An 11,463-nucleotide genomic window follows, 5' to 3' on the forward strand; every position below is an offset into this window, starting at 1 on the left:
AAATTTAAATGTCACTTTTTTTGAGTAAAAATGTGTCAAATAGGCATCAATTAGGCTCTCAAACTATTTAAAGTTGCAATTTGGTACATAAACATACCAATTTAGTTCATCAAAGCATAATTACCTATTAGTAACCTGTAATAACAAGCAAATGTAAATATCACTTTTTTTGCATAAAATGGGTCAAATGAGGCATCGAACTTTTTCAGAAATAAATTCGCCACTCAAACCTTTTAAAATTGCAATTAGGTACATAAACATGTAAATTTAGTTTATAAGGCATAATTACCTGTTAGTGACCTGTAATACCAGGTAAATTTAAATGTCACTTTTTTTGCATAAAATTTGTCAAATTGGCATCAATTAGGCTCTCAAACTATTTAACGTTGCAATTTGGTACATAAACATGCCAATTTAGTTCATGGAGGCATAATTACCTGTTAGTGACCTGTAATAACAGGTAAATGTAAATATCACTTTTTTAGCATAAAATGTGTCAAATAGGCCGTCGAACTTTATCTGAAAAATCAATTAGGCACTCAAACCTTTTAAAATTGCAATTAGATACATAAACATGTCAATTTAGTTTATAAGACATAATTACCTGTTAGTGACCTGTAATAACAGGTAAATTTAAATGTCACTTTTTTGAGTAAAAATGTGTCAAATAGGCATCAATTAGGCTCTCAAACTATTTAAAGTTGCAATTTGGTACATAAACATGCCAATTTAGTTCATCAAAGCATAATTACCTATTAGTGACCTGTAATAACAGGTAAATGTAATTATCACTTTTTTAGCATAAAATGGGTCAAATGAGGCACCGAACTTTTTCGGAAAAATCAATTAGGCACTCAAACCTTTTAAAGTTGCAATTAGGTTCACAAACATCTCAATTTAGTTTATAAGACATAATTACCTGTTAGTGACCTGTAATAACAGGTAAATTTAAATGTCAGTTTTTTTGAGTAAAAATGTGTCAAATAGGCATCAATTAGGCTCTCAAACTATTTAACGTTTGTCAAATAGGCATCAATTAGGCTCTCAAACTATTTAACGTTGCTCAAATAGGCATCAATTAGGCTCTCAAACTATTTAACGTTGCAATTTGGTACATAAACATGCCAATTTAGTTCATGGAGGCATAATTACCTGTTAGTAACCTGTAATAACAGGTAAATGTAAATATCACTTTTTTAGCATAAAATGTGTCATATAGGCCATCGAACTTTATCTGAAAAATCAATTAGGCACTCAAACCTTTTAAAATTCCAATTTGGTACATAAACATGTCAATTTTGTTTATAAGGCATAGTTACCTGTTAGTAACCTATAATAACAGGTAAATTTAAATGCCACTTTTTTTGAATAAAATGTGTCAAATAGGCATCAATTAGGCTCTCAAACTATTTAAAGTTGCATTGGGTACATAAACATGCCAATTTAGTTTATCAAAACATAATTACCCATTAGTAACCTGTAATAACAGGCAATTGTAAATATCACTTTTATTAGTAACCTGTAATAACAGGCAATTGTAAATATCACTTTTTTAAGTAACCTGTAATAACAGGCAATTGTAAATATCACTTTTTTAGCATAAATGTGTCAAAAGGCAATTGTAAATATCACTTTTTTAGCATAAATGTGTCAAATAGGCCATCGAACTTTATCTGAAAAATCAAATAGGCACTAAAACCTTTTAAAATTACAATTAGGTACATAAACATGTCAATTTAGTTTATAACGCATGATTACCTGTTAGTGACCTGTAATACCAGGAAATTTAAATGTCACTTTTTTTGCATAAAATTTGTCTAATAGGCATCAATTAGGCTCTCAAACTATTTAACGTTGCAATTTGTTACATAAACATGCCAATTTAGTTCATGGAGGCATAATTACCTGTTAGTGACCTGTAATAACAGGTAATGTAAATATCACTTTTTTAGCATAAAATATGTCAAATAGGCCGTCGAACTTTATCTGAAAAATCAATTAGGGACTCAAACCTTTTAAAATTGCAATTTGGTACATAAACATGCCAATTTAGTTCATGGAGGCATAATTACCTGTTAGTGACCTGTAATAACAGGTAATGTAAATATCACTTTTTTAGCATAAAATATGTCAAATAGGCCGTCGAACTTTATCTGAAAAATCAATTAGGGACTCAAACCTTTTAAAATTGCAATTTGGTACATAAACATGCCAATTTAGTTCATGGAGGCATAATTACCTGTTAGTGACCTGTAATAACAGGTAATGTAAATATCACTTTTTTAGCATAAAATATGTCAAATAGGCCGTCGAACTTTATCTGAAAAATCAATTAGGGACTCAAACCTTTTAAAATTGCAATTTGGTACATAAACATGCCAATTTAGTTCATGGAGGCATAATTACCTGTTAGTGACCTGTAATAACAGGTAATGTAAATATCACTTTTTTAGCATAAAATATGTCAAATAGGCCGTCGAACTTTATCTGAAAAATCAATTAGGGACTCAAACCTTTTAAAATTGCAATTTGGTACATAAACATGCCAATTTAGTTCATGGAGGCATAATTACCTGTTAGTGACCTGTAATAACAGGTAATGTAAATATCACTTTTTTAGCATAAAATATGTCAAATAGGCCGTCGAACTTTATCTGAAAAATCAATTAGGGACTCAAACCTTTTAAAATTGCAATTTGGTACATAAACATGCCAATTTAGTTCATGGAGGCATAATTACCTGTTAGTGACCTGTAATAACAGGTAATGTAAATATCACTTTTTTAGCATAAAATATGTCAAATAGGCCGTCGAACTTTATCTGAAAAATCAATTAGGGACTCAAACCTTTTAAAATTGCAATTTGGTACATAAACATGCCAATTTAGTTCATGGAGGCATAATTACCTGTTAGTGACCTGTAATACCAGGTAAATTTAAATGTCACTTTTTTTGAATAAAATGTGTCAAATTGGCATCAATTAGGCTCTCAAACTATTTAACGTTGCAATTTGGTACATAAACATGCCAATTTAGTTCATGGAGGAATAATTATCTGTTAGTGACCTGTAATAACAGGTAATGTAAATATCACTTTTTTAGCATAAAATGTGTCAAATAGGCCATCCAACTTTATCTGAAAAATCAATTAGGGACTCAAACCTTTTAAAATTGCAATTTGGTACGTAAACATGTCAATTTAGTTTATAAGGCATAGTGACCTGTTAGTGACCTGTAATAACAGGTAAATGTAAATATCACTTTTTTAGCATAAAATGGGTCAAATGAGGCACCGAACTTTTTCGGAAAAATCAACTAGGCACTCAAACCTTTTAAAATTGCAATTAGGTACATAAACATGTAAATTTAGTTTATAAGGCATAATTACCTGTTAGTGACTTGTAATACCAGGTAAATTTAAATGTCACTTTTTTTTGCATAAAATTTGTCAAATTGGCATCAATTAGGCTCTCAAACTATTTAACGTTGCAATTTGGTAAATAAACATGCCAATTTACTTCATTGAGGCATCATTACCTGTTGGTGACCTGTAATAACAGGTAAATGTAAATATCACTTTTTTAGCATAAAATGTGTCAAATAGGCCATCGAACTTTATCTGAAAAATCAATTAGGCACGCAAACCTTTTAAAATTGCAATTAGGTACACGAACATGTCAATTTAGTTTATAAGACATAATTACCTGTTAGTGATCTATAATAACAGGTAAATTTAAATGTCACTTTTTTTGAGTAAAAATGTGTCAAATAGGCATCAATTAGGCCCTCAAACTATTTAAAGTTTCAATTTGGTACATAAACATGCCAATTTAGTTCATCAAAGCATAATTACCTATTAGTAACCTGTAATAACAGGTAAATGTAAATATCACTTTTTTAGCATAAAATGGGTCAAATAGGCCGTCGAACTTTATCTGAAAAATCAATTAGGCACTCAAACCTTTTAAAATTGCAATTAGATACATAAACATGTCAATTTAGTTTATAACGCATGATTACCTGTTACTGACCTGTAATACCAGGTAAATTTAAATGTCACTTTTTTTGCATAAAATTTGTCTAATAGGCATCAATTAGGCTCTCAAACTATTTAACGTTGCAATTTGTTACATAAACATGCCAATTTAGTTCATGGAGGCATAATTACCTGTTAGTGATCTATAATAACAGGTAAATCTAAATATCACTTTTTTAGCATAAAATGTGTCAAATAGGCCTCAATTAGGCTCTCAAACTATTTAACGTTGCAATTTGGTACATAAACATGCCAATTTAGTTCATGGAGGCATAATTACCTGTTAGTGATCTATAATAACAGGTAAATCTAAATATCACTTTTTTAGCATAAAATGTGTCAAATAGGCCTCAATTAGGCTCTCAAACTATTTAACGTTGCAATTTGGTACATAAACATGCCAATTTAGTTCATGGAGGCATAATTACCTGTTAGTGATCTATAATAACAGGTAAATGTAAATATCACTTTTTTAGCATAAAATGGGTCAAATGAGGCACCGAACTTTTTCGGAAAAATCAATTAGGCACTCAAACCTTTTAAAGTTGCAATTAGGTTCACAAACATCTCAATTTAGTTTATAAGGCATAATTACCTATTAGTGACCTGTAATAACAGGTAAATTTAAATGTCACTTTTTTTTTTGCATAAAATTTGTCTAATAGGCATCAATTAGGCTCTCAAACTATTTAAAGTTGCATTGGGTACATAAACATGCCAATTTACTTCATGGAGGCATAATTACCTGTTAGTGACCTGTAATACCAGGTAAATTTAAATGTCACTTTTTTTTGCATAAAATTTGTCTAATAGGCATCAATTAGGCTCTCAAACTATTTAAAGTTGCATTGGGTACATAAACATGCCAATTTACTTCATGGAGGCATAATTACCTGTTAGTGACCTGTAATACCAGGTAAATTTAAATGTCACTTTTTTTTGCATAAAATTTGTCTAATAGGCATCAATTAGGCTCTCAAACTATTTAAAGTTGCATTGGGTACATAAACATGCCAATTTACTTCATGGAGGCATAATTACCTGTTAGTGACCTGTAATACCAGGTAAATTTAAATGTCACTTTTTTTTGCATAAAATTTGTCTAATAGGCATCAATTAGGCTCTCAAACTATTTAAAGTTGCATTGGGTACATAAACATGCCAATTTACTTCATGGAGGCATAATTACCTGTTAGTGACCTGTAATACCAGGTAAATTTAAATGTCACTTTTTTTTGCATAAAATTTGTCTAATAGGCATCAATTAGGCTCTCAAACTATTTAAAGTTGCATTGGGTACATAAACATGCCAATTTACTTCATGGAGGCATAATTACCTGTTAGTGACCTGTAATACCAGGTAAATTTAAATGTCACTTTTTTTTGCATAAAATTTGTCTAATAGGCATCAATTAGGCTCTCAAACTATTTAAAGTTGCATTGGGTACATAAACATGCCAATTTACTTCATGGAGGCATAATTACCTGTTAGTGACCTGTAATACCAGGTAAATTTAAATGTCACTTTTTTTTGCATAAAATTTGTCTAATAGGCATCAATTAGGCTCTCAAACTATTTAAAGTTGCATTGGGTACATAAACATGCCAATTTAGTTCATGGAGGAATAATTACCTGTTAGTTACCTGTAATAACATGTAATGTAAATATCACTTTTTTAGCATAAAATGGGTCAAATGAGGCACCGAACTTTTTCGGAAAAATCAACTAGGACCTCAAACCTTTTAAAATTGCAATTAGGTACACGAACATGTCAATTTAGTTTATAAGACATAATTACCTGTTAGTGATCTATAATAACAGGTAAATTTAAATGTCACTTTTTTTGAGTAAAAATGTGTCAAATAGACATCAATTAGGCCCTCAAACTATTTAAAGTTTCAATTTGGTACATAAACATGCCAATTTAGTTCATCAAAGCATAATTACCTATTAGTAACCTGTAATAACAGGTAAATGTAAATATCACTTTTTTAGCATAAAATGGGTCAAATAGGCCGTCGAACTTTATCTGAAAAATCAATTAGGCACTCAAACCTTTTAAAATTGCAATTAGATACATAAACATGTCAATTTAGTTTATAAGGCATAATTACCTGTTAGTGACCTGTAATACCAGTTAAATTTAAATGTCACTTTTTTTTTGCATAAAATTTGTCTAATAGGCATCAATTAGGCTCTTAAACTATTTAACGTTGCAATTTGTTACATAAACATGCAAATTTAGTTCATGGAGGCATAATTACCTGTTACTGACCTGTAATAACAGGTAAATGTAAATATTACTTTTTTAGCATAAAATGTATCAAATAGGCCATCGAACTTTATCTGAAAAATCAATTAGGCACTCAAACCTTTTAAAATTGAAATTAGGTACATAAACATGTTAATTTAGTTTATAAGGCATAATTACCTGTTAGTGACCTGTAATACCAGTTAAATTTAAATGTCACTTTTTTTTTGCATAAAATTTGTCAAATTGGCATCAATTAGGCTCTCAATCTATTTAACGTTGCAATTTGGTACATAAACATGCCAATTTACTTCATGGAGGCATAATTACCTGTTAGTGACCTGTAATAACAGGTAAATGTAAATATCACTTTTTTAACATAAAATGTGTCAAATAGGCCATCGAACTTTATCTGAAAAATCAATTAGGCACTCAAACCTTTTAAAATTGAAATTAGGTACATAAACATGTTAATTTAGTTTATAAGGCATAATTACCTGTTAGTGACCTGTAATACCAGGTAAATTTAAATGTCACTTTTTTTTTGCATAAAATTTGTCAAATTGGCATCAATTAGGCTCTCAAACTATTTAACGTTGCAATTTGGTACATAAACATGCCAATTTACTTCATGGAGGCATAATTACCTGTTAGTGACCTGTAATAACAGGTAAATGTAAATATCACTTTTTTAACATAAAATGTGTCAAATAGGCCATCAAACTTTATCTGAAAAATCAATTAGGCACTCAATCCTTTTAAAATTGCAATTTGGTACATAAACATGTCAATTTAGTTTATAAGGCATAATTACCTTTTAGTGACCTATAATAACAGGTAAATTTAAATGTCACTTTTTTTGTATAAAATGTGTCAAATAGGCATCAATTAGGCTCTCAAACTATTTAAAGTTGCAATTTGGTACATAAACATGCCAATTTAGTTCATCAAAGCATAATTACCTATTAGTAACCTGTAATAACAGGCAATTGTAAATATCACTTTTTTAGCATAAATGTGTCAAATAGGCCATCGAACTTTATCTGAAAAATCAAATAGGCACTAAAACCTTTTAAAATTGCAATAAGGTACATAAACATGACAATTTAGTTTATAAGGCATAATTACCTGTTAGTGACCTGTAATACCAGGTAAATTTATATGTTACTTTTTTTGCATAAAATTTGTCTAATAGGCATCAATTAGGCTCTCAAACTATATAACGTTGCAATTTGTTACATAAACATGCCAATTTAGTTCATCAAAGCATAATTATCTATTAGTAACCTGTAATAACAGGCCATTGTAAATATCACTTTTTTAGCATAAATGTGTCAAATAGGCCATCGAACTTTATCTGAAAAATCAAATAGGCACTCAAACCTTTTAGAATTGCAATTAGATACATAAACATGTCAATTTAGTGTAGAAGGCACAATTACCTGTTAGTGACCTGTAATACTAGTTAAATTTAAATGTCACTTTTTTTGCATAAAATTTGTCTAATAGGCATTAATTAGGCTCTCAAACTATTTAACGTTGCAATTTGGTACATAAACATGCCAATTTACTTCATGGAGGCATAATTACCTGTTAGTGACTTGTAATACCAGGTAAATTTAAATGTCACTTTTTTTGCATAAAATTTGTCTAATAGGCATTAATTAGGCTCTCAAACTATTTAACGTTGCAATTTGGTACATAAACATGCCAATTTAGTTCATCAAGACATAATTACCTGTTAGTAACCTGTAATAACAGGTAATGTAAATATCACTTTTTTAGCATAAAATGTATCAAATAGGCCGTCGAACTTTATCTGAAAAATCAATTAGGCACTCAAACCTTTTAAAATTGCAATTAGATACATAAACATGTTAATTTAGTTTATAAGGCATAATTACCTGTTAGTGACCTGTAATAGCAGTTAAATTTAAATGTCACTTTTTTTTTGCATAAAATTTGTCAAATTGGCATCAATTAGGCTCTCAAACTATTTAACGTTGCAATTTGGTACATAAACATGCCAATTTACTTCATGGAGGCATAATTACCTGTTAGTGACCTGTAATAACAGGTAAATGTAAATATCACTTTTTTAGCATAAAATGTGTCAAATAGGCCATCGAACTTTATCTGAAAAATCAATTAGGCACTCAAACCTTTTAAAATTGCAATTAGATACATAAACATGTCAATTTAGTTTATAAGGCATAATTACCTTTTAGTGACCTATAATAACAGGTAAATTTAAATGTCACTTTTTTTGTATAAAATGTGTCAAATAGGCATCAATTAGGCTCTCAAACTATTTAAAGTTACAATTTGGTACATAAACATGCCAATTTAGTTCATCAAAACATAATTATCTATTACTGACCTGTAATAACAGGTAAATGTAAATATCACTTTTTTAGCATAAAATGTGTCAAATGAGGCATCGAACTTTTTAGTTCAAACTATTTAACGTTGCAATTTGGTACATAAACATGCCAATTTAGTTCATCAAAGCATAATTACCTATTAGTAACCTGTAATAACAGGCAATTGTAAATATCAATTTTTTAGCATAAATGTGTCAAATAGGCCATCGAACTTTATCTGAAATATCAAATAGGCACTCAAACCTTTTAAAATTGCAATTAGGTACATAAACATGTCAATTTAGTTTAGAAGGCATAATTACCTGTTAGTGACATGTAATACCAGTTAAATTTAAATGTCGCTTTTTTTGCATAAAATTTTTCTAATAGGCATCAATTAGGCTCTCAAACTATTTAACGTTGCAATTTGGTACATAAACATGCTAATTTACTTCATGAAGGCATAATTACCTGTTAGTGACCTGTAATAACAGGTAAATGTAAATATCCCTTTTTTAGCATAAAATGTGTCAAATAGGCCGTCGAACTTTATCTGAAAAATCAATTAGGCACTCAAACCTTTTAAAATTGCAATTAGATACATAAACATGTCAATTTAGTTTATAAGGCATAATTACCTTTTAGTGACCTATAATAACAGGTAAATTTAAATGTCACTTTTTTGGTATAAAATGTGTCAAATAGGCATCAATTAGGCTCTCAAACTATTTAACGTTGCAATTTGGTACATAAACATGCCAATTTAGTTCATGAAGGCATAATTACCTGTTAGTGACCTGTAATAACAAGTAAATGTAAATATCCCTTTTTTAGCATAAAATGTGTCAAATAGGCCGTCGAACTTTATCTGAAAAATCAATTAGGCACTCAAACCTTTTAAAATTACAATTAGATACATAAACATGTCAATTTAGTTTATAAGGCATAATTACCTGTTAGTGACCTGTAATAACAGGTAAATTTAAATATCCCTTTTTTAGCATAAATTGTGTCAAATAGGCCGTCGAACTTTATCTGAAAAATCAATTAGGCACTCAAACCTTTTAAAATTACAATTAGATACATAAACATGTCAATTTAGTTTATAAGGCATAATTACCTGTTAGTCAGCTGTAATAACAGGTAAATTTAAATGTCACATTTTTTGCATAAAATTTGTCAAATTGGCATCAATTAGGCTCTCAAACTATTTAACGTTGCAATTTGGTACATAAACATGCCAATTTACTTCATCAAAGCATAATTACCTATTAGTAGCCTGTAATAACAGGCAATTGTAAATATCACTTTTTTAGCAAAAATGTGTCAAATAGGCCATCGAACTTTATCTGAAAAATCAAATAGGCACTCAAACCTTTTAAAATTGCAATTAGGTACATAAACATGTCAATTTAGTTTAGAAGGCATAATTACCTGTTAGTGACCTGTAATACCAGTTAAATTTAAATGTCACTTTTTTTGCATAAAATTTGTCTAATAGGCATTAATTAGGCTCTCAAACTATTTAACGTTGCAATTTGGTACATAAACATGCCAATTTACTTCATGGAGGCATAATTACCTGTTAGTGACCTGTAATAACAGGTAAATTTAAATATCCCTTTTTTAGCATAAAATGTGTCAAATAGGCCGTCGAACTTTATCTGAAAAATCAATTAGGCACTCAAACCTTTTAAAATTGCAATTAGATACATAAACATATCAATTTAGTTTATAAGGCATAATTACCTTTTAGTGACCTATAATAACAGGTAAATTTAAATGTCACTTTTTTTGTATAAAATGTGTCACCTAGGCATCAATTAGGCTCTCAAACTATTTAAAGTTACAATTTGGTACATAAACATGCCAATTTACGGCAGGGAGGCATAATTACCTGTTAGTGACCTGTAATAACAGGTAAATGTAAATATCACTTTTTTAGCATAAAATGGGTCAAATGAGGCACCGAACTTTTTCGGAAAAATCAATTAGGCACTCAAACCTTTTAAAGTTGCAATTAGGTTCACAAACATCTCAATTTAGTTTATAAGGCATAATTACCTTTTCGTGACCTATAATAACAGGTAAATTTAAATGGCACTTTTTTTGTATAAAATGTGTCACCTAGGCATCAATTAGGCTCTCAAACTATTTAAAGTTACAATTTGGTACATAAACATGCCAATTTACGGCAGGGAGGCATAATTACCTGTTAGTGACCTGTAATAACAGGTAAATGTAAATATCACTTTTTTAGCATAAAATGGGTCAAATGAGGCACCGAACTTTTTCGGAAAAATCAATTAGGCACTCAAACCTTTTAAAGTTGCAATTAGGTTCACAAACATCTCAATTTAGTTTATAAGGCATAATTACCTTTTCGTGACCTATAATAACAGGTAAATTTAAATGGCACTTTTTTTGTATAAAATGTGTCACCTAGGCATCAATTAGGCTCTCAAACTATTTAAAGTTACAATTTGGTACATAAACATGCCAATTTACGGCAGGGAGGCATAATTACCTGTTAGTGACCTGTAATAACAGGTAAATGTAAATATCACTTTTTTAGCATAAAATGGGTCAAATGAGGCACCGAACTTTTTCGGAAAAATCAATTAGGCACTCAAACCTTTTAAAGTTGCAATTAGGTTCACAAACATCTCAATTTAGTTTATAAGGCATAATTACCTTTTCGTGACCTATAATAACAGGTAAATTTAAATGGCACTTTTTTTGTATAAAATGTGTCACCTAGGCATCAATTAGGCTCTCAAACTATTTAAAGTTACAATTTGGTACATAAACA

The sequence above is a fragment of the Ipomoea triloba genome, chromosome 15 (genome assembly GCF_003576645.1).
Source record: "Ipomoea triloba cultivar NCNSP0323 chromosome 15, ASM357664v1".
NCBI classification, from domain to species: domain Eukaryota; kingdom Viridiplantae; phylum Streptophyta; class Magnoliopsida; order Solanales; family Convolvulaceae; genus Ipomoea; species Ipomoea triloba.